Genomic DNA, 26979 nt, shown 5'->3' with positions numbered 1-26979 from the left:
GCTATTAGCATCCTCATCTAACAGATAGAGACAAAGAGAAGTGTTATTAGTCCAAGAACAGCTACCTTTTCTTATGAAAATTCTTGTAAAGGTCATAATGAAAGCAAAGGAGGCACAAGTGGTCCAGGCTTTGGTAAGCTGAAGTGCAGTATTTTTTTTTTAAATATTTGATCTGGGTCTCTGGATGATTTTCTAAATACATTTCTTTTCACTCGGGAGTAACTGACCTAAGATTCAAAATGCACTTGTGGAGTTTGGATGCAAGCCTGGAAAAATAAAGGAGATGGCCAAAGAAGAGGAAAAAAAGGCACAGGTGTCTTCCGAGAAAGCCCAAGCTGTCTCAAAACACCATGACCTTGGCAATTCCTCTACAGTTCCACTGGCATGACTATGGAAAAACAACTCAGGGGAAACAAAAAGACCCTTTTTCAAACCAGGGCCCAGAACCGACTCCCAAATCCATACCCTGCTGCTGAATATTGCAAAGCTACTGCCAAGACATGAGTTCCTGCAACCCCTACATCCACGCGGACCTTCAGCACTCCAAGATGGCCATGACTTGGAGAGGGTTCCGATGACATCGCCCTTAGGGTGGTATTCCTGGTTTTTTTTGACACAATCTTTGAGGTGTCCTTGGAGAATGAACACCCACTGCTGATCCTAGTTACATATGTGCCTGGCTATTACAGACTTCAAAGATAGCTCTGCATACCTTCCGTATCAGAAGCCATACCCAAGTTAGCAAACATTTGCACTACCACTCATCCTGTCTCATCAGCAGCTACTAAGAATATGCCTGTGTCAGGAAACATCATGCATTTTATCACTTCAGCAAGTCATGCCATCATGAAGGAGTATGTGTCCCAGTTGTACCCCCCAGTTTTCCCCCTGGATGTAACTACAGGCTTTAAAAAATGGAGCAAGGAAACAAACAAGCAAGCTGCCTGGCTTTTTTTCTTTTTCTTTGGGCTATTCCACTGCTTCATTTTCAACATGTGGTGGGTCCGGCTAACATATTTTGGTGAAGAAGAATCCAGAGTGCCAACGTGGAAAGCAGAATACTCCTCTTAGATGTGCCCCAGAGGTGCTTGTCTTCTGCCCCGAGGTATTGTCAGCAAATCTCAATGTTAACATTTTTAAGATGGTTTGTTTTACACTCACTGCATGGGATTGCCAATTGAGTTCATTTCCAAAACAGGTTAACAGAATAATGCCTGATAGGATTGTTTTTAGGTTGCCATCAGCTCTTTGACCTCCCACAGCCGATCCCTTTCCTGCTTTCTTCTCTGGAGAGCTCAGTGCTGCAGCTACACAATTCTCCTGCCCAAACAGGAAACGATGCCACTGCACATGTGGTTTTTGCTTTTGTCATTGCACACATGCTTTTTGCTTTTACCACGGTTGGCCAGTGCAATGGGAGGGAGAAAGACAATGTCGCCTCTCCCAGAGCCACCTGGAACAGAGGCGGATGCTGCAGACTCTAAATAAGCAGGGCAATTGCAAAGAGGGAAACCAGCCCCACGTGTACACCTGCCAATGGATTTATTCTCAGATTTTTTCAGACCTTCTGATGGTGGGGTAAGCGTGCTAACAGAACATGCAGGAAATGGTAAGGAATTGGTTAAAGAGAACAGAAGAGGTTCAAACAATGGGGAGCAAAGTAGAAATTATGCCACTGCATTTAACTACAAAAATACAAGATTTCCTCTGTGCCCTCCCATCATGTAACACCCAGAGGCTGCTCTGAGAGCAATGGAGTAGGATGAGCAAATCCCTGTCTCCCAGCACAAAGATGAAACCTGCAGGGAGACAGCTGCAGTGGAAAGAATCAAAATTAATGTCAAGCAATAGATGAGATTTTGGTTGAGATTTTGATGAGATTTATTGCTGCAAATGTTTTCCCTGGCAAATGTCACACCATTAAAATCATAATTAAAAAAAAAACCCAAAACCCCAATAAAATTAAGAAAATAAAGTGAAACTCAGAAACACTGTCTAGATAAATGACAGCTTGAAACTCAGTCCTCAGACTCTCAGGGTCATGGAAGGCCTCCTTTGTAAGCAAGTGTGTAGGAGAAGTGCTAGAAAGTTCTTTCACCTCATCAAGGCCACCACGTTTTGCCAGCATCCTTTGCAGTGTGACTGACTCTAACTGGGAACGTCATGTGGAGCACAGTCTGCAGCTGAGCACTGCCCAGCACAGCTGCAATATTTTTTTTTTTCACACGTGATCTAATATGGATGAATTAAGATCCTGGATAAATAGGAAGAGTATTCTGCATATGCCTCCTTTTCTTAGGGAGCCTCTCCTGTTTTGTTCTCGATGGGACTGCCAGAAGAATGACACCTTAGTGCCCAGTAATTATGCTTAAAACATGCCAGTTCCCTAACACAGATAGCAGAACTTGAGGGTTGCAGGTGAATTTTGTGTTTGCCTTGGACGGGGCAGCAACTCTGCACGAGGCTGGCCAAGCTAATTTTTATTTTCCCCAAAGAACTAAGTGCTCTGTCCTGAGATCCAAGAGCGTGCCTTAGGCATGCAGTCACCTTCCCCGCCCCACAAGCACCTTTTATTTAGCAATCCTTGGAGAAAACAAATTGTTTCCATCATGCAGGGATGAACAAACCTCCTTAAACCAGATGTCCAGCTCAGAAAAACAATTCTCCAGCCTTCAGATTCTTTATACCTGGGCTCCTGTTCTCAGAGGCACGTGTATCTCTTGCTTCAGCCAGTTTTAGAAGATCCTTGTGAGATTTCCAAGTACTGTTACTCGTCTTTTCTTAGCTGAGCTGTAATTCAGAGATGCTGATCTCTATTTAAAATCTAATATAAATATCTTCCCAACAAGGCCACATTAGGTTAATATACTGCTAATAATAAATGTTCAGGACAGTACTTTCAGCTGAGTCAGACTGTCCATTCCTGCTAACAGGTTAAATGTGTTAAAATAAAGAACTTGCTGCTTTGCCTAGACCAGATAAGAGTCTGTCTGCTTGGCATCCATTGCAGAAAAATAAACTAGATAGACTTAATTTAGCAATACAGTGAAAAAGGTGACTGCTCCACTTCAAAGGCAGATAAACCTTGCCAAAGTTATGATTGTCCACTATTATCACTGGTAATACTGTGCTGTTATTACAAAATGGAGTCAGGGGAAGGATCTCACCTGCTGAAGTATGTTTTAAATTGCCTTCCTTATTTAAGCCTGTCCTTCATGTTAGGACTTAATAGGACTCCTCACATGAGCTAAACACATGCTGAACAGTTTTGTGGCAGCAGTACTCAAGGGTGCTTTCTTGTACCAAGTGAAGACAGATCCTATAGCTCACATTCATTTATTTTTCCATACTTCTGTGTTTCGGATTATCGTGTTGCATTAGAGATGAATGCCTCTTGCTTCCTATTTGTTTTGCTTTGTGATGTGCAATTGCTTCTTAACCCCAGTGAGAATGCATGCAAAACCCAAACTTCCCCAGCAGCAAAGTCGAGGATAGTCATACACAGTTGAAAAGTTAACATAAAATTAGACGAAAAAGCTCTGCTTTTTCATACAGAAATATTTTGTGCTCTCCTGCAGAATGGAAACTGATGCTTATGCGCCCCAAAGCAAATTTTGCTTCCTCTTCCCACCATCCTCCCCACCCTATCAGTCAGTGTCTAATTAGAGTCTGTAAATTAAAACAAGTCTAGCCTGGGATAGCCAGAGCATTTGAAAGCTTTACCATGAACAAAACGAGTTCACACCAGCCAACGTGGATGAGCCAAAGCAAACCAGGATGAAAACCCCTGGATGCAGAGTTCCCACTGGAGGCCGCAGAGAAGTCAGCGCTCTGTACCATGGGGGAGGGTGACAAGCCAGGGCTTGCACAGTGCCTCCAGGAGTGGCAGCTCAATCAGAGCTGCAAAGTGAGAAGTGTCGAGGAGATTTGGCCACGTTATAGTGGGATTCAGGTTGGCTCTGAGGCAGTGCCTCAGTGCGAATAGGAGCTACACATCTGCTGCAAGGGGGAAAGGTACGCAGTGATGGAGAGGGAACAGGATGCAGCAGCTGCTGGTGCAGCATCTGTACTGTCCGGTGTCACAGGGTGGGACTGGCTGTGCTGGCCTCGTGCATGGCACTGTTAGATCTATCTGTAAGGTACATTGCGAGAGCATGCAGAGATACATAAGGAAACCCTGAAAGCAACTCAGCAAGATCCTGAAAGCAGCAAAACCACGCTAGAATGTCTGGACGAATCAGCCTGTTTGTGGAGGTGGGTGGTATGTGTAAACGGTGTTGCACTGTGCAGGCTGTGGGTTAAGCCGATCTCATTAATGCTCTCTAAATAGCACGTGGATTTCAGAAGGAAGATGCTATGATATTTTGGTGTATTATTAAACTACAAGGAGATGAGCAGTAAGTATCCCTAGGGAAAGATTTCTCTGAGATACTCCTCATCTGCAGCAAAAGGCGGTTCTACTGCTATGAAGTTACCTCTTTTAACAAAGTGTAATGACAGGATCTTTGTTACGGTGTTGCTATTGTGTATCAGTTCTTCAGAGGATGTGAGATCACATCTCCTGCATGTCACAACAGGAGGAACAAAACCGAGACTGAAAATAGCTTTCTGCAGCAAGGCAAAAGAAAAACAAAATCTGATGCATCCAAGAAACACATCTGCAGTTCACTTGCAAATCTGACCATGGAGAAAATGATTGACTAAGAATGTACAAGCAGTTCTCGTATTAAACTTCTGATTTCATACCGGGTTCTACTCCCACCCCTCCGTACACCCCACATCCAAGTTGGTAATTACATCCTGCCTATTGTTTTGCCAATTCCTCCTCTGGCAAACAATGGGAGGGGAGAGGATTATGGAGGCTGCTCTGCTTTATTTTTGCTAAAATAAATAAGAAAGTAAACAAATAAATAATGCCTCTAGTAGTCACAAAGACCAGTCTGTTTCACCCTTCCTCCAGAATCCTGAGCCAAACTTCAGGGTTATTCAAGAAAAAGTATGGTCTGGTGCCTCAGAGAAATATTTAATTAATGCTTAATTAACAGTGCATGACAGGTTGACTTGAATAAAAAGAACCTTTTAAATGAATGTCTCTCTATATTGTGAGTTGAAACAAGCTGCCCTGAGGGAGAATGAGCAGCTCCCTACTATTATATAACATCTCTACAGCTGTAGCACCTGGAGGCTTTAAGTGCGTCGCTAGCCCGACGCGTTAGATGCTGTATAAATATACAGTTGGTAAAGATGCTTATCTTGGATTTGTAGTGTAAACGAGAAGATATGCCGTGTAGATCCTGTGACAGGTAGATCAAGGCTAAGGAAACAGGAGACTTAAGGAAATTTGACAAGACGTACACGTTATCTAGCAGTTTCTATTTAGCTGGACAAAGGCGATTTTTCACAAAAACTTATTAATATAAAGTGTTTGTAAACATCCCAAAATACATAAGAGTTGCCTTATGGGGTTTAACAGGAAAATAGATAGGAAAAGAGGGCACAGGTTGCAGCACAAAGGCATGAAAGCCAGCAACAACAGCCCGTGTTTTCAAGCTGGGGAACATAATGGCAGCCAGCTAATGCTATCTTTCCTCAGCTGAGTAAAAATATTCAGATCAGCAACGAACCACAGTTTCCATCGAGACCTGCAAGTGAGAAGCAACTCAGAAAATCAGCCTGTTTCCAGATCAATGTTGGCTGCTCCAAAGCAAAGATGTTGGCTGAAAAACACCCGGAGAAATACTCTGCCTACCCCAAGGCATTTTATTCCTTTTAATGAGACAGGAAAATAACAGCCCTTATTATTTGTGCTGTTTGTACTCATTTTATGTAGGCATTGCCTCTTGCCAGTTCAGTTCAGCAGATAGCGGTGGACCAGCCAGCGTGGCGTACCTGGGAAGCAGCTACGGACCAGCCCCTTAAGGTGGAGCTGTGAGTGCCCACAGCCGGCAGGGCTGACTCCACTGCCCATGGGACATAACTGGGGAAAAATGCCGTGGTTCCACAGAAGATAACTGATCTGGGGTCTGTTATTTGTCCTCTGACCTTTTCTCGCTAATCAGATCAGCTGGCAGCAAAAACATTGTTAAAAGTGTCAAAGTTAAGGAAAACTGAGTAGCAATATATTTTTTTAAATTTCTTCAGGTTGTGTTGACAAGTAAGAATTCACTTTCAGTAAAAAGCCATCTAGATATGTCCTGTGAACTTACCCATATCTAGTAAACAGAGCTTGTCATGTTCAGTGACTCCCAGCAACTTGGGGAGCTTTATTTTAGAGATTTCCTCTCCTTTTTCTCACTCCACTCAGTTTGCTGTAGGCTGTCACCTCATTATACTGTTACCACTTACCATGAAACCCTGACTTTGAAAACAGTTATTTTTCTGACATTTTTTCACCTGCCTTTTTTTTCCCCCTTTTCTTTGATGCACAGTCTTTACCTTGCAATGAGATCTTTCTCAGGGCTTAACTTTTTTAATCCTGGCTACAGACACAACATTTCAGCTCACACCAGCCCTAATACTTCCAAGGAACCCAAACCCCAGCAAACTATTTCATTTGAGTAGGATAGATATGCATATATATATATGTCATATGTGTATATATATAAATAAAACACAGGTTCTGAGTTCCCAATGAATTCATAGTGTTCATTGTTGTTATGGAAAGAAGCTATTTAATTCCTTACAGCAGCAAGTGGTTCCTCCCCCAAGAGTAAAGAGTGAATTCCTGGACATAACCTGCAGGCAGAGTTATCATGCTTTGGAAACTGCCTCCTATTATTTTGTCAGTATCTGAACAGTGCTGGTGATTAAAACACTGGTGTTCGCTAACCGCTTCCATTCTGTCTTGCAAGTCAACATAATTCTGCATCAATTTTATTTAAATATCACTTTATATTCAGGGCTATGAGTTTTAGAACTCCCCTTACCATACTTGCAGTCTTTTTTCATTGACAGATATTTAATTCTCTCCATTCATCATTCACATCAAGACTTTCCAGGCTGAGGTGAACATTTCCTGCTTCTTTATACAGCAGGAGCCTGTAGGTGCCCCAGCCCTCATCTCTAGCGCTAGGTGCTGTATGCACACCTTCCAGGTGAAAAGCTCTTAAAATCTGAATAGAGAAGATAAATATCAAAGGGAAACTTTGACCCCGCAACACAGATGAGAATTAAGGGCTTAAGGGACATTAATTCCTGCATTCATCCCATGGCATCAGCCATGCATAATTCAGGTGTCTAGTTGCCCTAGACAGTAGTCTACAAGGAAAGGGAGAGCAAAAGAGTGACAGACTTCTCAACCAGCAACTCATGTGCTGTATGGACTTGATATTTTAGAGAGATACAATGTTATCCCACTGCCTGAACAGGAAGACCGGATTACTCAGCTCTTAATTTAGGTCTCAGGATCCATTTTCAAAATATCCACACACCCAGCTATTTCTCTCACATGTTGAACCACCTTGGGGGCAAATCTGATCAGGTCATCTTTCCCAACTGCTAATTCATTCTTTTCTTCAGTTCTGCCTATTAATCACTTAAAATCCTCCCTAGCTGTCTAGGCTAAATGTGAATTTCTGAAAACTTTGTACTGTTTTGACTCTGAATTTGTGGCCTCCCATTCCTGCTGTTTCCACCTCTTTCTGTGTACACGATCTTACCAGTTTCCTTCAGGAGAAAACTGTCTAATGTAACAACACTCCCATTATGTGTCACTTTCCAATCCTTTTCTCCGATTGCCTCATCTTTACTATTTCATCGGAGATGAAGCACCTTCTTCTTACTCCCTTCTTGGACCTCCAACTTGCCCCATTTTCTCCCATTCCCTCCAAAACTTCTCATTCTCCACTTGCCCTTTCAAAACTCTCCTCTCCTCTCCTCTCCTCTCCTCTCCTCTCCTCTCCTCTCCTCTCCTCTCCTCTCCTCTCCTCTCCTCTCCTCTCCTCTCCTCTCCTCTCCTCTCCTCTCCTCTCCTCTCCTAACTAAAACCAGCACACTCTTTACAATCACTGCAGACCTGAACCTCCAGCTCCATTTTAGACATTTTCCATTTGCCTTCCTTATCTTGCATCTCACTGAAGACACTCCTGCCAACATCTCTAATGAGTCAGTCTCCTTTGCCAGATCTTAAGAACTTGCTTTTCATACATTTCCTCCCTATTTTATCAGTTGCCTAAACCAGCCAACTATTTAGTCTCTCATTTTTGATGTTTTGCCCTCCTTTGGCTCAATTCCTCTCCAGGTTATCCTGTCTTTTCCCCCATAAATAAATCTGCATTATTTCTCCTTCCAACTCTCAATGCTTTGATTCCGTTCTCTTCTCTCACTACTGGGTAAAAAACTACTCTACTCTTTGCTGGGTAAAAAACTGGCTGGATGGCTGGGATCAAACTGTTGCAGTGAATGGGGTTAAATCCAGTTGGCAGCCAGCCACAAGTGGCATTCCCCAGGGCCTAGTGTTGGGGAAAGTTCTGTTTAATATATCTTTATCAATGATTTGGACAAGGGGATCAAGTGCACCCTCAGTAAGTTTGCAGACAACACCAAGTCAAGATCTGCTCAAGGGCAGGAAGGCTCTGCAGAGGGACCTGGACAGGCTGGATCCATGGGCCGAGGCCAGCTGTATGAGGTTTAACAAGGCCAAGTGCCGGGTCCTGCCCTTGGGTCACAACAACCCCAGGCAACGCCCCAGGCCTGGGGCAGAGGGGCTGGGAAGTGCCCGGCGGAGAAGGCCCTGGGGGTGCTGGCTGACAGCCGGCTGGGCATGAGCCAGCAGTGCCCGGGTGGCCAAGGAGGCCACCAGCCCCCGGGCTTGTGTCAGCACTGGTGTGGCCAGCAGGAGCCGGGCAGGGATGGGGCCCCTGTGCTCGGCCCTGGGGAGGCCCCACCTCGAGTGCTGGGCTCAGGTTTGGGCCCCTCGGGACAAGAAGGCCCTGGAGGGGCTGGAGCGTGTCCAGAGAAGGGCAGCAAAGATGGTGAAGGGTCTAGAGCACAAATCTTGGAAACAGAAAAAGTCCTATGAGGAGCGGCTGAGGGAAGTGGGATTGTTTAGTCTGGAGGAAAGGAGTCTGACAGAAGACCTTATTGCTCTCTACAGCTACCTGAAAGGAGGTTGTAGTGAGGTGGGTGTTGGTGTCTTCTTCCCAGTAACAAGTGATAGGATGAAAGGAAACGGCCTCAAGTTGTGCCAGGGAAGGTTTAGATTGGATATTAGGGAAAATTTCTTCCCCAAAAGCGTTGTCAAGCACTGGCACAGGCTGCTCAGGGAAGTGGTTGATTTACCATCCCTGGAGGTATTGAAAAGACGTTTAGATGAGGTGCTTAGGGACATGGTTGAGTGGTGGACTTGGCAGTGTTAGGTTAATGGTTGGACATGATCTTAAGTGTCTTTTCAAACATAAATTATTCTATGACTGTATGATTCTACTCAATCTCTGTAATCAAACCCACAAACATAACTTTAATATTTACACTAGACAGATGATGATAATAGGGATAATGCAGCCTCTCTGTTGAATGGGGCAGGGGACCTGGTGACAAAGGACATGGAGAAGGTGCTCAATATCTTGTTCACCTTGGTCTTTACTTGCCCTCGGCAATCCCAGGTGGCAAAGTCTGGAGCAAGGAAGACATATCCTTGGTGGAGGAGGATCAGGTTAGGGAATGAAGTGGATATACATGAGTCCATGGGACCTGATAGGATGCACCCGTGAGTGCTGGGAGAGCTGGATGATGCCCTTGTGAGGCCATTCTCAATTATCTTTGAAAGCTTGCAGCAATTGAGGAAGGTTCCTGATGACTGGAAGAACGTAAATGTTACCCCTGGTTTCAGGCAGTGCAAAATGGAGGATTTGGGAACTATAGGCCGGTCAGCCTCAGTCCCTGGGAAGGTGATAGAGCAAATAATCCTGGAAATAAGTTCTAACCATATGAAGAACAAGGTGACTGGGAGTAGTCAGCATGGATTTATGAAGGAGAAATCATGCTTAATCATCCTGATTACTGTCTGCAGGGAGATGAGAGGCTCAGTGAATGAGGGGAGAGCAGTGAATGTTGCTTATCTTGACTTTAGTAGTGTGTTGACAGTCTCCCATAACATCCTTATTGATAAAGTGATGAAAGATGGCCTAGATAAATGGACAGTGAGGTGGACTGAAACAGCCTGAGCTGCCAGGCTCAAAGTATCAGTGGCAGAAAGACCAACCAGGGGCCAGTCACTGGTGATGTACCCCAGGGGTTCATACTGGGTCCAATTAAGCCTCTATTAAGCCTCTCATTAATGACCTGGATGAGGCAGAGTGCACCTTCAGCAAGTTTCCAGGTGATACAAAGCTGGAAGGAGTGGCTGATACACCAGAGGGTTGCACTGCTATTCAGAGGGATCTGGACAGGGTGGAGAAATGAGCCCACAGAAACCTCCTGAAGCTCAGCAAAGGAAAATGCCAAATCCTGCCCCGGGAAGGAGTAACCCCAGGTACCACCACAGGATGAGGACAACTGGCTGGAAAGCACCTTGGCAGAAAAGGACCTGGTAGGGGTCCTGGTAGACACCAGGTTGACTGTGAACCACAACAATGTGCTCTTGAGGCAAGGAAGGTCAACAGTCTCCTGGGCTACATTGGGCAGAGTGTTGCCAGCAGGTTGAGGGAGGCAATCTTTCCCCTTTGCTTGGTCCTGGTGGGACACATTCAGGTGCTGGGATCCCTTTCTGAGCTCCCCAGTACAAGAGAGACATGGACATATCAGTGCAAGTTGTGTGAAGAGATAAGATGATTTTTAAGGGACTGGAGCACCTCTAATATAAGGAGACGATGAGAGAGATGCAGGTTTTATTAATGTGCATAAAACCTGATGGGTGGGGTAAAGATGGAGACAGGCATTTCCCAGTGGTGCATAGTGTCGGGACAAGAGGCAATGGGCAGAAACCAAAATATGGGAAATTCCATTTGAACATTAGTAAAACCTTATTTGCACAGAGGGTGGTCAAACACTGGGGCAGGTAGCACAGAGAGGTTGTGGTGTCCTCGGTCTTCAAGATATTAAAAACCCAGCTGGGCAAAGCCCTGAGCAACCTCCTCTAGAAAAACTGCTTTGAGCAGGTGTTTCAACTAGATGATCTCCAGAGGTCCCTGCCAACCTCAAATTGTACTTTGATTCATGGTGCTACTTCTCTACCCTCCCCTTGTCTTTTTCTGTGTACTCAACAGTCTCAGCTTGGCTTGCTTTACATTTGAGGAGTTCCAGCCATGGTCTCCAAGCAACCTTCCTTCTCTGTCACTGTGTACAATGTCACCATCCTTTCACATGCCCATAACCTTGATATCAGCTTCAACTCATACTCCTCTTCCAGATGATGTCACTTCCCATTTACATAGAAGTTGTGCTCATTTTGGCTGGGATAGAGTCAATTTTCTTCACAGTAGCCAGTTTGGGGCTGTTTTGGATTTGTGTTGAAAACAGCATTCATAATACAGGGATGTTTTCATTCCTGCTGAGCAGTGCTTACAAAGAGCCAAGGCCTTTTCTGCCTCTCACCCCACCCCACCAGCGAGGAGCTGGGGGTGCACAATGGGTTGGGAGGGGGCACCGCTGGGACAGCTGTCCCCAACTGACCCCAGGGATGTCCCCCACCATATGATGTCATGCTCAGTATATAAAGCTGGGGAAGAAGAAGGAAGGGGGGACGTGCAGAGTGATGGCATTTGTCTTCCCAAGTAACTGTTACACGTGATGGAGCCCTGCTTCCCCGAGATGGGAACACCTGCCTGCCCGTGGAAAGGGGTGAATTAATTCCTTGTTTTCCTCTGTATGCACGCGTGGCTTTTGCTTTCCCTATTAAACTGTCTTTATGTCAACCCACAAGTTTTCTCACTTTTACTCTTCCAATTCTCTCCTCCATCCCACCGCGGGGAGTGAGCAAGTGGCTGTGCGGGGCTTAGTTGCCAGCTGGCATTAAACCATGACAAAAGTCCTGCAGATCTGTTCTGTATAACACACTTAAGATAATGCCTTTCCTCTTTATCTACCCATCCAGGTAAATCTCTTATCTCAGCTTTTTATTGTTGAACATCTTAATTACTGCAGAATCCCTTTCTCTGATTTTTCACAGATGTAAATATGTCCTGATAATATTACATGTATGCAAAGGCCATTTTCCCAGATATGGTATTGATCTCCCTTCCCCATTTATATCACAACTAGGCTGTCTGCATCCAATCAACCCACACAACCATTTTCCACAGTCCATGTGCTGGATTTTCAAATGAGTGCTATTTTCTTCCATGCTGCTCCCCATAAATACTGTAAAATAACCTTGTTATTATCTTCCTTTCTCTGCAGTAGTATCTAGAAAGCACTGACAAGGACTATGCTGCAGATGCTCTATTAGCATTGCTTGTCATACTGACCAGCACTTTCTTATTACATCCATGGGTCTCCATCTGTCTGTCACTGTCCATGGCTTCTTGATTGCTACTTAGATGTGAGGCATTTCATGCAGAGAATGTCTAAGTTTCTAGAGTGCCTGGCACAGTAAAAATGAGTCTTTGACTGGGACTGTAAGGCAAATTATCATTGTCAGATAATAAAAATAAACAAATTAGTGACATTCCTCACAACTCCTATTAGAGAAATCTACACAAGAAATATTACAACTATCATAATTTGATTTTAAACAACAAAACGTAATTAAAACGTTCCATGTAATGGAATTGGTACTCACTTTTTGTATTTACCTTCTTAGAAATATCTAGGAATAATCCATCAAACACTTCTTGCAGGATGCAGTTTTAAGCTGACAAGTATTATTCTCAGTCTACCTGTAAAAAGACACAGACAAAAAAAAAAGTGGTTTGTTTAGTGTTTTTTAAGTTATTTGCTATCCTAAATGGATTAAAACCAACTGTGAACAGTTAGACAGGGCACATAAACCAGTCATCCATACATACGTGGTTCCTAGTGTAATGTCACATCAGAACTCTACTAGGGTATGTTTATTCATCCCATGGAAATAAGTGTATTTGTTAAATATCAGCTAAGGCTTTCTGTACAGCACTTAGAATTAAATGCCTTTCCTTGGCTAACTGTGCATACATCCATCCCTCTGCCAAAAAAGTAATTTACCAATTCCTCTATTGTAGTTTCAAGGGCTTCTGTTTAACATGGTAGTTGTTGTGTGATTTTACAGTCCTCAGAAGGGGAAAGGTGGTTTTTTATTATTTATGTGGTTTTTCCAAATATTTATTTTCTTAAATCTTTTGCCTTTCTTAAAACAAAATGACTGAGATCTCACGCAGATGCTTCTTGGTGTTTCTACTCGCATCAGTAAATTTTGTCTTATCTGAGTTGCTTGCGGTATTGAAGAGCCTCAGTTTAAAAGTAATGATGCATGTGTGACAAAGCTGTCGTGCCACAAGTAGGAGGTTCAAAGAAAGGGCTGGGGCTCCTCTTCCCTTATGCCTCTCCTTAGCTGATTAGCCTCAAGCCCCCTCCTTTCCTTGTCTCAGGGAGACAAAGTCTCATAGGGACTGTGAAGGAGGAGAAGCGACCGCAGCAACTGGCTGTGTGTGGTTTCATTGAAATCCATATTTGCCAGGGCCAGAAACTCTCTCAGACTACCCATTTTGCTCGATATGCATCTATTTTACACAGAATCTGGTGCGCAGGGTCTTCAAGAATTAGAAAAATAAAATTAGGACATTTGAATGATATGGAAGTAGGCTCTTATAGACGTGAGCTTCCATGTCTTTCCTTGGCAACCTCTTTCTGCATATATGGGCCAAAACTACATTGACCTTTTAATCTTGCCAATTGTAAATTAATTTTGAATTCAAGCTGTCCACTGAAAACGAACAAAGGTCACCTTTAAATAGCTGCACTGCTACATTGCCCTTTGCTCCATGGTCCACATCCTTTGGCTTCCTCCCATTAATTCTGCTTCTTGAAGAGCCATCCTTTCTGCTGATCGTGTCTCAAACAGATTATTTCTCCCTCACATGCATTTCTTGAAGCTGCATCTCATTTTGTCATTTCCTGCCTAAGGTTTCTAATCTCTCTATCTTCACTGATTTATGCAGTGCTTCCCAATTTGGATCATCTGTGATTTTAATTAACATGTACTCTTTTCCTGTCTTTTGGCTAATGAATGAAGATGTTTAAAGAAGACTGGACTCAAGACTGCTCCCTGATGTTCCCCCACTAGAAAACTCATGCGATTCAACGCATTTTCATTTATTATCTCACTTTGCTAATGGCTCTGTGGATGGATTTTAATCAACATCACAGGGTCCTTATCTAAACCAATCTGAATTAATTTTGTGAGTCTCCTCTCTCGCTGGTGTTCACTTCAATGAGAGGGAAAACAAAAGCAGAGGAGGCCACTGCTCACCCGAATGCTTTCCTGGGTGATCTGGAAATGAGGAGGAGGTGAGAATAAATCGTTCATTCTCCTCTCTCAGGACTCTGGCACACTTATGGTCCCCCACCACCATAATATCTATACTGCTTCTAATTATTAATATATGTATTTTTAAACTACTTGTCAAGGTAGGGAAGTGCTATTATTCCCGATTTTGTGAATAAGCTCCAGCACAGAGAGAATAAAGAGGTGGTCAGCTCTGCTCCTTTAGCAGTCATGGTTACAGATCGAGAGTTTACGGCTGCTTTTGCATTTAGACCGCTCTCCTGAAGTTACTGTGCTGTGCCTGCCTGTGCATCTCTGGGATGACCCATCAAATGCACCATCAAAGTGAGTTCTTCTCTTCTTTTAAATAAAACAAAAATCTCTGTTTATATGTCTGCATATACATATCTATATCACAGTCTGAATGCTGTTTTGAAAGACCAAGCCAAACTAGATGTAAAGTGATGCCAGAAGAAGTGAGCATCAGGTACCCAGAGCACATAACTGCTTAATCCAGACCGCAGGATACAGAATAAGACATACAGTAATATCTGCTGGATCTGGTCCTGAAAGTTATTTGGGCACCTCCTTCTCGCTCAGCTGGCTGTTGAGATATTTCTGAAGACCTGGACAAAAGTGCTTTCCCTGATGTCATACAGAAAGTTTGTCTCTGCAAAGTTTAAAATGTGTTCCCCACCTAAGGACTTCCCTTCTTTCCTATGGAGAGGATAATAATGATGGACATTTAAGCTCTAGTCACTGCTCTATGACTGCACTTTTCTGTTCCCCAGAAAGTAGGTTCTCACCCTGGCCACATGCACAACTGTCACCTCCTGATAAACAGTTTTCATGCAATAGTTACCTTCCTTTTGGATGAAAACAAAAAGCAATTTTCTGCTACAGAAAAAAAGGGTTAGGAAAGACATTTTTAGTATGGACTTAGTTTATGTGGGTTCTTTATTTTGCTGGAATATTAATTGATGTTTCTGAATCAGCTCTGAAATATTCTCAGAAATTTCAAGTTTATATGCTTTTTTAATAAAATCCATCAGGATTCAAAAAAAAGGACAATTATACCCTCTTCTCTCCCACCCCTGTCACCAATCAAGACTCATGGAAAAAAACAAAGAGAAAGGAAATAAAAAGAATGAAAAAGGGAAAGGACCAAATATTTTCAGAAGCATCAGCCATCATAAAGAAACTAATAATGAGCTAGGAAATTATCTAAAGGAGCACAGAGGGAGATAAAAACGTGAAGAAGACAATTTAGAAAATATTTACATAAAATCTATATATACTTCTATTTTTTAAACACATGTCAAAATTAATACATGTTCTTGCTTCAGCCTTTCTCATTAATATATTTAGTGCCAAAAGACATCTAGGACAAATATTTATCACTAATATTCTCCTCATATGAGGAAATAATTACAACTTTTTTTCACTCCAAACTTTTGAAAATGGCCTAGTGGGAAATGAATTGCCTTTGACTTGCTAAAAATAAGCATAAGAAACTTTATCTAAGTTCATCGCCATTGCAGTTTATACCATATACAACTTCAGTGAGGTGAAATTAGCACTGCATTGCAATAATTTATTATTGGTTTAAAAAGCCTGAACAATCAGGACCTTACAGCAAAATGGGAAAATACTATGTGCCAGACGTAGTATTCTGGTTTATTTTAATTCAGTTATTTTACGTTCGGTGCACATTCATCTACACATACAATGTGAATGCTCCATTGAGAAGGATGCTAAATATTGAACCTTTGGCTCAATATGAAATATGAACTCTGAGGCATAGATACAATAATACTTCCATTTGCATTATTAAGATTAACATTACCCTGAATAGGAAGCATCCAGCAATATTAATTGCAGAAATAGTGAGATTCCAATTGTCATAAATCACTGTGCAGTGTAAAGCAAGCTCTCCGAAAACCGTATAGAAAAACTCTTTTTGTGCGTGTGTGTTTTTTGGAGTTAATTTCAACCTCATTTTCACCAGGTTTTCCCATTTGTGTCTGTTGACAAGACAGTAATTATGCTTTTCTCTTGATTAACACATTCTTTTCAGTAAGGTCCCAAACAGCTTTCACATGAAAGGCTGAATTCAACAGAGCATGGTTTTTCTCATTAAAGACTTAGCATTCACCCATAGTTAATTTATCACAGAGATACTTCCTGTCTCATAGGAAGAAGGGTGGCCTTGAAGCTAATGCTCTTGATTTGATCAGAAGTTTTTTCCACAGTAGTTGTAATGAATGCTTTTTCAAATAAGATGATTATCAAATTCATTTACTAAGTGAAAATAGAGGAAAAATGGTATACAGTTTTTCTACTAAAGCACAGATCCAAGGGAGGTTTCTCATTATTAGAGACAATATAATCTCTAAATCTATAAAAACTTATTGCATCTTTATATTTATATATATGTGTCTTTGTATCAAGCCAACATTTTCCCCTTCACTACCATTTCTTTCCTCAACACTGTTAGTAAAATCGGCAATAGTCATTGATTAATCAAAACGAGCAACCTTGACATTTGGTGCATCAGCTTTCATTCGTAACAGCCGTACAATGCAGTGATTTATTTTGATGCATTACACTGTACCCTAAAGAGCATCCAAAAATAAAAAGGCTTTCATTATCAGTGTTGTGAAAACAAGGCTTCTGCATCAGAGACCACACACAAGGAGAGAACATTTTCTTGCCACCTGTGCTCTTTAATCCAGGCTTTTGAAGGTTGGATTGTTTTGGGGTTTCCTTGCTTGGGGGCTTTTCAGATATGTTATTGCCAAATGGATCATGTATTCAAAAAGCGACTGAGGGGTCTAAGCAGTGTTCAGCACTGGAAAGAGTAGAACTTTTCCTGGCTAGCCTGCTGCTTTGGTCCGTCCTTGGTTAACTCACAGTAGGTGTGATGTCCCTGATGTCCCTGAATTACTGTGGTACCAGCTGAATTCCTAACGACAGTGTCCACTTTGTAAGGAAACACCCCCCTGAGATAGCAGTAATCAGTGCCATCCTCAGCAGCACAAGAAAAGGTCGTAGATGGCCTGGCTGCTGGCAGGCGGCTGAGGGAAGGAGGGCATGGATGTGCCCTCACCAAGGATGTACAGACTAACTATGCGTTTCTGGAAAGGACTATGTGAGCCCCCATCTCTGAGCCTGTTGTGCTGGCACTAGAGGATCCTGCAAAGCAGTTAGACATGTTCAGTAGTCCACTCCATCCCCAAATAATGCTTTTAGCAGACATCTACCATTAAGCACATGCTTAAGTCTCACTGGAGTGAGCAGAGCTTCAATATGTGCCTGAAGTCAAGTGTTCCCTCAGAGCGCTGTGCCTGAACAGGGACAGACTGATGAGTCGGAGGCACTTACGACCAGGATTAAATAAATACATAGATGCATAAACTGGTTGCTGCTGCTTCTGATTGCCTCCGTGCTGCCCATTTCTCTCAATCTTTTATTCCATTATCACGCTCTGCTGTAAGTGATGACTGGGGGTTTGCTGTCTAACCCAGCAGCTAAGCGGAATGAAGCTGGAAGCAGAGGCAGCGTGTGCAGAAACGAGCTGAAAATCATCCTCCCAAATGAAGCCCTGCTCACAGGACAACCTCTCATTATTTTGTTCCCCTATGGAGAACAGAAAGGTATGGCTGATGCCTTTGGAGATCATAAGTATGTTCCAAAAGACAGTGAATGAAAGCAGAAGCGAGTCTCATTGGGTTCAGCAGAGTCAAAGGACATCTTTCTGTAAGGCGTCATATTCCTTTGCGATGACTGAAGCCCGACCGCCGCCATAACCTTATCCTCTCTACAGCTACCTGAAAGGAGTAGCGAGGTGGGTGCCAGTCTCTTTTCACATCAAATGACTTCCCATGTAGAAATATTTATTTGCTTTGGCCTAATGTATCATTGCCATATGCTGAGAGCTTGTAATCAGAAGAAGCAGATTATTACAATTATCATCATGATCATCATCCACACAATCAGTCCTTGGCAGGAAATACCTGGGGAAGGCAGATCTTAGAAATCTAGGAGGAGGTCCTTCATAACCAACCCATAACAGGTGACAAGATTTGCCTGGAGGGACCATCATCCCCAGACACTCATTCAGCTGGGAAAGAGTTAAGGCTTGTTATCCATCCCTCTTTTGGATAAAAAGGAAACAAGGGAGGACCATTAGAGGGAGGATGGAGAGTGCAGGCTGAGCCATCCTGGGGGAGGATCTGCAGAGGCAGTTAAGCCTGGAGAGCTGCTCTTTCCCTAAGCACTTCTTCTTTTTAGCCCACACATCAAGTCAATTTTGAACCTCATCAGCCAGGACGGCTCCCAGTGGAGTGAGTGTTTTGCACATTCCAATCTGTTCCAATTGTGTCGTAGGGGCCATTTCACAGTATTTTATCTCTGCTGTTATTGTTTTTTTTTTTTAAGAAGGGTGAGGCTGAGTTTTAAGCAGTTTATAGTGCAGGTTGGAAAAGGCTACACAGTGGAGGCTTCTCAGAATTAAGATAATTTTCTCAGTGTGTAATAATTTCAGGTGAAAAATTGGATTTCTGGGAAATGGTAGCAGAAGTAAAGGATGTGGAATGTGTCCTGTTGAGCTTCCACAGAATTACATTTTAATGTTCATCAAAGAATTACTACCCTGTGCCCTTTGTGTACTAAGCTCTTCTTCCTCACCTGTTGCAAGATCACCAGACATGCTTTGTGCAAAAAGCTGGCTTTCATGTTCTACGTTTAGTCGTGCCATATCTAAGTCTCATTTGCTTGTCTATGCTTCGTTCATCACAGCTTTACCTCAGCTAACTTCAGACACCTACATATTAGACATTATAGAGCTATCAACCTAGACCCACTTAGATGTCTAGTTTTTAGCTGCACAAGTTAACACTCAATGGGTCTCACCCCAGGTGATGTTTTCTCAAAGCAAATGAGTACCGACCCCTCCAGCCAATAACTGTAATGTTGTCTTGACAATTATAGAACCATAGAATCACAGAATGCCCTGAGCTGGAAGGGACCCACAAGGATCATCGAGTCCAGCTCCTGTCCCTGCACAGGACACCCCCAAATTCACACCATGGCTCTGAGGGCCTTGTCCAAGTGCTTCTGGAATATCGCCAGGCTGGTGCCGTGATGCCTCCCTGGGGAGCCTGTTCCAGGGCTCCACCACCCTCTGGGGGAAGAGCCTTTTCCTGATACCCAGCCTCACCCTCCCCTGGCACATCTCCCTGCCATTCCCTTGGGTCCTGGCGTTGGTCACCAGAGAGCAGAGACCAGCCCTGCCCCTCCTCCTCCCCTTGGGAGGGAGCTGCAGAGCGCCATGAGGGCTGCCCTCGGCCTCCTCTGCTCCAGGCTGAACAAACCAAGGGACTTCAGCCGCTCCGTGTAGCGTTTCCCCTCTAAACCCTTCCCCAACTCTGTGGCCTCCTCTGGACACTCTCCAGTAGCTTTATACCCTCAATGTCTTGTGGCGCCCAACGCTGCCCACAGCACTCGAGGTGAGGCCGCCCCAGCACAGAGTAGGCAAAGGCTAAGCAGCGTTGTGGTAATCACACAGTTCAAAACATTAGAGTTGACTATAATAATAAGCCTGGTAAATAACTTATTTTATCAAGCCAGACAAACTCGAGGACAGAATATCCAGTTTTGGCTGACTGGAACAAAGAAACAGGGGATTTTCATCAGCCTGCATGTAGTGACCTTAACTGAGTTGCTACTGCTGTGGGAGTTTGATTCACTGAACATAGATTTCAGGTGGGTTAAGAAATTGTACCAAAATGCTACAGCTTCCCTTTCGTAGTGAAGTTGGTCCTATACTTGCAGAGTTTAAAATTAACATACCCATCTGATCAAGGCTTGCGAAGCAGTTCAGAAAGGAAGCTTTCCTGCACATGTAAAGCCTTTCTTTGAATCTTGCCACAAAACTTGCTTTGAAAGGCTCAAAAGCCATATCACTAAATTCGAATCATCAAAGTATGTCTTTTGTGCACCAGCATCTCCAAAATTAATATTTTCCTGGTCTACTGTGAAAAAAAGGCTTCTGTCTTCTTTGGCTTCTGGATCGTTTTTTCAGCTACTCCTTTTTTCATGGGAAAAAATATTTTTTCTGCTGGGTTCATCTTGTAAGGAAAAACGTTTCTCCTGGCCTATTTGAACTGTATATTAAAAATGTCCTTGTAGAAGAAAGAATTTCTATATTGCCTAGAAAAGTATCACAGTATGTTTCCCAGTTCACAACAGATGTTTCTATAATTGTTGCTCAATTGTTGTCCTGCAATGGCTTCAGGTCTTGCAGCACAGGCTTGACCAACAATAAAACATAATCTCACCATCAATACACTTTTTGTTAAAGCTGTTAAATGGAAGCAATAATCTTTCCCTTTATCCAATGTTGATCTATAATCCAAGACCCTTCAAACGCTTTGCAATGAAGGATAATTGCTGCCCCTATTTTTTTGCCAGTGGGTAGGTAAACTGACATTGAGAAGTTTACTGGAGCACAGTTATCGAGCTCAAGGATGGAAAACTTGACCCTAGTAAAGGCTGGCAATTGTGGACTAAGCTATGTGGGGCCCACGTTTCTCGTGGACTATAAACACTCCCGTATATCACCTTATACATGCTCTCCGGTCATTTTGTAGGTTATTTGTACATCTGAGCTTTGACATAGTCTGGCTTGAAAATGTTGAGGAAAATTGCAACTTCCTTGCATTGTTTTTATCCCACTTGTACAGATATTCTCCACAAGAACTCCACTGAAACATTTGTGTTCGCAAACTTTTTAAGAGCATAATAAGCATGAAAAATGCCAGACACCAATGATTAACAGAATGTACAAAGCAAAAGCTCCCAGCATAACTGTTGCAACAAATTAATAGTACATGAAATGGATATTAAATAATCTTTTAACATGGTTTTAAAAGCTGTTTTCTCAGAAATTAAAACATGTAGCTGCTGGAGTGAGCAAACAGGTAGATTGGGTTAGATAGTTCTGCACTGCCTGGGGGCACATTGTGCCTGAAATGTGCTGCTGAACCCATTCTTTGATTTGTAATTTATTTACTGGTGTAAACCAAGTGGTTGCTGCATTAGCGAGACCAGCATCATGTTTACAGAGGGCAAGGACAGTGTTCCTGAAGCTCAGTGCTTCTAGGTTGGGAGGATGTGCTCCTCACTTTTGTCTCCTTGCTTTCTGGGGATGTAACATTGCTGGGGAGGGTGTTGAGACAGGGACGCACTCAAGGTGGACCACGTAGGGACTTCTTTACATACCATCCCTCGTGCCTCTGCCACAGCCTTTCTCCTCCAGCTCAGTGGGATCACACTCCAGCACATGACAGGTCAAAGGAGGAATGGGCAGTGGTTCTCCTGGGCTTCTGACCCTGAAAGAGGCCACCACCTACCTGAGACATCTTCTGGGCTGGCAGATCTGACACAATACTTAAGAAAGACCTGCACTGTTCCAAACCAGCAAAGAGAGGCCAGGTTGGATGTCCTACGAAATCCCAAATGAATCAATGCTTTAATTCATCAGAGAATACATTCATAACCGTATTCTTCCTCTGCAGTCCGCCACACGCTACGTCTGCCCCATTGCTGCGTGCTTAGTAGCCTGTCCTGCTGGCCATCATGCTGAGGCAAATGTAGGCCCTTTTCGGAAAACATGGAAGGATTTACCTCCTGCGTTTAGGTGGCATATTGACATTTGAATGGCTTTAACGAGGGTCCCCACCACAAAGGAGCAATCAAGGGTAGAGCTATGAAAAGGTTTTCATTTGTGGTGACAGGGATAGGGCTGTGGCCTCTGAGTGCCCTTCTCTCCCTCCATTGCCTATCCTGTAAGCCCAAGGTGAATAATTTAGATACTTCTGTAAAGTCTCAAGAATGAGGTGGTATTAAAAAAGGGCAAAGCATACATTTTACTTATGTGGCTGGATGCACACACACAAATGTATCTACATATACATACATACATATATATACACACGTAGTGAAATGTGCTGTTAGCAAAAGGACTGCAAATACCAAATGAGGGCTGAACAGCTGGAGCTAGATTGGTATATTGTACTGTACTGTAATGACTCAACACAGGAATATTTCATTTCCTCCCAGAGGCAAATGTCTCTCCTTCTCAACTGGAAAGACTAGGGTGGCTGAGCTGCCTTTGCTTTCTACTGAGTGCATACGATGATACTAAGGGCTATGCTTTTATGAAGAAGATGCTGTGGATCAGAATTACAGCATTTTTCTTAATTTCCCTTAGAATAAGAAAAAAACAGGCATTCAGGTATTAGTTACACAGAAGAACTCAAACCTCTAAATATTCACACCCAAACACAAAAGTCCCATTCAGTTCCTACCTCTGCCAGAAACAACTTCTGTGTCATGGTAAAAGCCTCATTACTAACCCTTGCTTCAGACCTTTTGTTGAGTGCTGGGACAGCTGTGATTGTACCAGGAATAGTTCACTGGATTATTTTTTATAACCAGCTTCATTATTCTCCACCCCCTGCCCAATTAATAATTTATATAAAAATAACATTTTAGTTTTTATAGAAAATTTGGCATTCTCTGATGTCAGTAGCCCCCCTCTCCAGGCTGTCCCCCAGGATAATACGTTGTACAAGTAGCATTAAATTTTGACTTTGAGCTACTCTTCCTCGTTTTATTATTTAATACATCTCAAGGAGGCATGATAATGCTATCATCTTGAGCAAATTGCTGGGATCTTTCCCTGCACAGTAGAAGCTGAATAAAAGCAGAGGACCCTCATGCACTCCCCTTGCCTACGCTGGGCTGCAGCAGCTCTGTCCCTCCTGATGATGCTGTGTAGGGTAGATCAGCATTATACCGCCTATCAATAGATCTCCATCATTCTCTGAATGAGAATGACATTCCTTCAGACCTGTTTTTGTAAAGCAAACCTATATCCATAGGAGCAATTAGTCCCCTGCTGTGAGTTTAGACATGCCAGCTATACTGCAGCTGCTCTCTATTGCCAGCACTAAATTTTCCTCAGTAGTGGATCAACGTGTTTAAACACTTTGATCTTCTTTATCTCAACGGCGAGATTTGAAAGCCTCCTGGATGAACAAGTTTCTTTTTGGGCGCAACTCCATCTCATCCACCATTTCAGTGGTGACCTGAAACTTCTGTGCTTTATTTACTGGAGAGGCGTCATCTTTTGAAATGGCTCCTCACATCCTCTCAAAAAGACTATTTTTTCCCCCCTAACACTGAGCTTAAGTAATGGTACTTCAAACAGCAGATAAGAGGCACAAAGGGGACTCAGTCTTATACACAGCGATTCAGAATCATCTTAATCGCCGTCACACACTTTCCCATTTTCTTTTTAATCTCCCACAGCACAGTATGCACCAAACACAGCTGAGAACTTGCTATTTAAGCTGCCTTATTACTGTTACGCTACGAAAGCTTAACTAATGTTTAGAATATATGAACACAAATAAACTGAGGCAAGGGAAAATGCACCTCATATGGGGCTACAGTTAAGCAGATGATGGGAGATAAGAATTAGTGTCACCACACTCTTTCTGATGGGTTGAGGCTTACTCTGTTTTCTCACCTCTCCAGGAGCCAGGAGCAAACTATTAGTGATGTGAAGTGGCTGAGCAGGAAAAAGCATGGGGTGACAGTCAGGCTTATTCCTCCAATCAACATAGAATTCCTGATTTTCCTACCCAAACAAATTCTCTGACCCCTTGCATGCCGTGGGTTTGGCTCAGTTGTGGATGGGGAATCCGGCTCATATCTTATTAATGAAATTACCAGTCTGAGCTTTGGACTGTAGATTGGTTTAACCCCAAACTGACCTAATTTAGTCTCATGTAAAACGTTACCTCCTGTGATAAAGGCAAGAGAGTTACATCACTCATAAAACAGGTGGGAGGAGAGGAAGGAGCCCAGAGAGTTTAACTGATATGGCAACTTTCAGGATGTTAGGACCAAATTAACAGAGGGCTGCCCTCTTATCGAAATACTTGCTCAGAAATGTAGACGAGGCATTCTCCCTCATCCTAGTCTTTTGGTGCTGGCAGTGACACAGGTCTAGAATAAAGAGCATAATTACAGGCTTTTTCTTCATGAAGGTTTGCTCCCTAGGCATGATTTTAATACCACAGACAGTTAGAGGGGTTGACGAAGAGACAGATAACTGAGTCAAAACTTAGGTGAAGATTATTTCTGCTGTGGTTTGAGTGCTCCCACCCTGCACCCGTTTTATTACGCAGGTGGATGGAATGTGCTCTGCTCCATTTCCAAGGGAGCTGCACAAACCCGGCATAAATCAATCAGCAAGTACCTTGAACCGCACGTATTAGGAATGCAAGCGAGAGGAATTCCACAATGAAGCGTGTTTAGACAAAGAGGTGATTATGGCATTGAGAGAAAAGAAGTGCAAAAATTTCAGCTGGAACCAGGGAAGGAGCACAGTAGCTCAAGGAGGTGGAAAGTCTGATACTTTATTTATGCAGCCTCATAAATGGGGTGATTTTAATCTCCTGGATATTGAAATATCTATTGGAAGTGAATGTCACAGACTGGTTCCCAAAGAGGGTTTTGGAGACTGGTCTCCTAACATCCATCCAGTCCATAAAGCCAGATTCTTGTCTCATTTACAAAGGGTCTGCCCAGAAGTGCTTTTATGGATGTCGATGTAGTTATGCAGTGCAACGCAGAATGGAGTCAAATGATACCCAAGTGTCTTGTGTTTGCACTGCCGGAAAAGGAGGAAAAACAGAGTGGTTGGTATCACTGAATGCTGCAAGTTTGACCATAAAAATGCATTCCAAGTGGGTCAGCACCTGTTTAGATAAATGGTTTACTTGAAGTACACAATGCAGTAGAGCTCACACGTTTATCCATATGGCACTAACACGAACTGCCAGCTGTGGCCAGTTGTCCAATATGTTCTCTCTCCATCTATGACATATGAAGCCATATGGAATCATCTATCCATTAGGAAGAGATCATTTTCAGACAGGAAGTTTTTCTGACACAATTATTAGCTGTGGCGCTCTTGACCAGGAACAGGCTGAAATAGGCAGGAAACAAAAAGGGTCTTATGTTGTCTTAAAGGGTCATGTGAAGAATTTTCTGTTTTAAAATAATCTTTCAAGCTGGTCCTTTTTTTTTCTAAAAGACTGCCTTTTATCTCTCAGCTTAATGTCATTCTACTGCATGGGTTGCTTTTCTCCCCACCCATTTCTGTGGTGAGTGATCGTGGCACATGAGGGCTACTGGTTTCCCCTGAGTTTGGGCTTGATTAGGGCCAGCAGACAGGTACGTGACTTGCTAGAAACAATCTGTTTTAGGTACCGCTGCTGCAAACCCTATTCGCAAACAAGTGGTCCCAGAACTGGGACTCAACTGTATTTCCTCCTAAGTGACCTTCTCATTGCACACGCTGTGGGTTTTGCTCTGAACCAAAGCTAAACACTGCATATCAGCATAAAATCAAAGGAAAACAGTGGCAAAACAGAGTCACTGGCTGAATTCAATAATATCTTTATTGAGACAGAAAATCCTATTAGGGCACTTTGTCTGCTCTCAATCTGGAATAACTCAATGCAAATGAGATGAGAATCTGCCCTCAGAACACTTGCTAGCTGTGCTCGTTGGCATGATCAGAAGTACAGTGTTCCCTATAATCAGCCCTGCTTTACCTCTAATGGATATAAGCAGAGACAAGAGCCTCAGGCATTTCAGGCTCTGTAGTGAACGGCTGATCCCTGTCTGCCTGTAGAGTATGCAGATTATGTACGGAGAATCTGAGGAGCTTATTTTGGAACTGATGTGGCCCCCAAATGAGTCCAAAATCAGGAAATCTTAACAGTAGCGCTCAGAGATACCGGACCTCTCCCCTCACACGCATTGTACTTCACCTAATCCAGCAGAAAAACTTCTGAGTTAAATCAGGATGAGAAAAGAATCAGCTCTGACCTGTGATACACTGTGGACTATCCAAGGAAGAGAAAGATGGCACAATTACTGCTAATATTAAAAATAAATTTGAAGTAAGAAGTTCCTTGATCTAGCACCCTGGTACTTGATTTTGTCCCTTACACACTCTAGCGACTCTAGACAGACCAGTCAGTAGACGTCAGTTCAAAACTCAGTTGTGCAAAGTGCAGACTCAATAGATGACACCAAACACAGGTGAAGTTTTGTAAACTGATCTGTTACGGTCTTCCTTTTAACATAGCAACGGCCCATCTCCACTCCTTTCCTCCCCCTTCCTTTTGTACAGGAGCTAGTCACCACTGAAAGGGTCTGGATCTGGGTGACAAGTTTCGTGCTGCCCTGCTGACACTGTCAAATCATCTGTTCTGGAAAAGAGATCCTCAACGGCTTGCAGTCCCACCACAGCCCACCGTTAGGGCAGTAAATGGGAAACCACGAAAAAGAGAACATACTTTTTTCAAAAAATAACCTTCCCAACTGTAAGCAGGTCTCTGTAAATGTCCAGCCGTTTGGGTGTTTTCAACACCCAAGTAATGGTATTCACACAGTATTTCCTTTTGTGTCAGCTATGCCGGTTTCTGTAGTCA

At 43.1% G+C, this 26979-nt stretch overlaps 1 protein-coding gene across 4 annotated transcripts in view; it reads right to left on the bottom strand.

The window, feature by feature from the left end:
* The window catches only part of TENM4 (teneurin transmembrane protein 4), a 607970-nt gene that overhangs the window by 392020 nt on the left and 188971 nt on the right, over positions 1-26979 (bottom strand). For 3 of the 4 annotated variants that reach the window (XM_064441474.1, XM_064441478.1, XM_064441475.1), the window contains one exon: positions 12719-12815. The gene's annotated coding sequence lies outside the window, so the exon portion shown is untranslated. The remainder of the gene's footprint in view (positions 1-12718; positions 12816-26979) is intronic. The other variant, XM_064441476.1, reaches the window with a different exon arrangement.

Source organism: Phalacrocorax carbo, chromosome 1 (assembly GCF_963921805.1).
Source record: "Phalacrocorax carbo chromosome 1, bPhaCar2.1, whole genome shotgun sequence".
Taxonomy (NCBI): domain Eukaryota; kingdom Metazoa; phylum Chordata; class Aves; order Suliformes; family Phalacrocoracidae; genus Phalacrocorax; species Phalacrocorax carbo.
The sequence above is the reverse complement of the archived record's forward strand: the minus strand, read 5'-3'. Positions and strand labels throughout refer to the sequence as shown.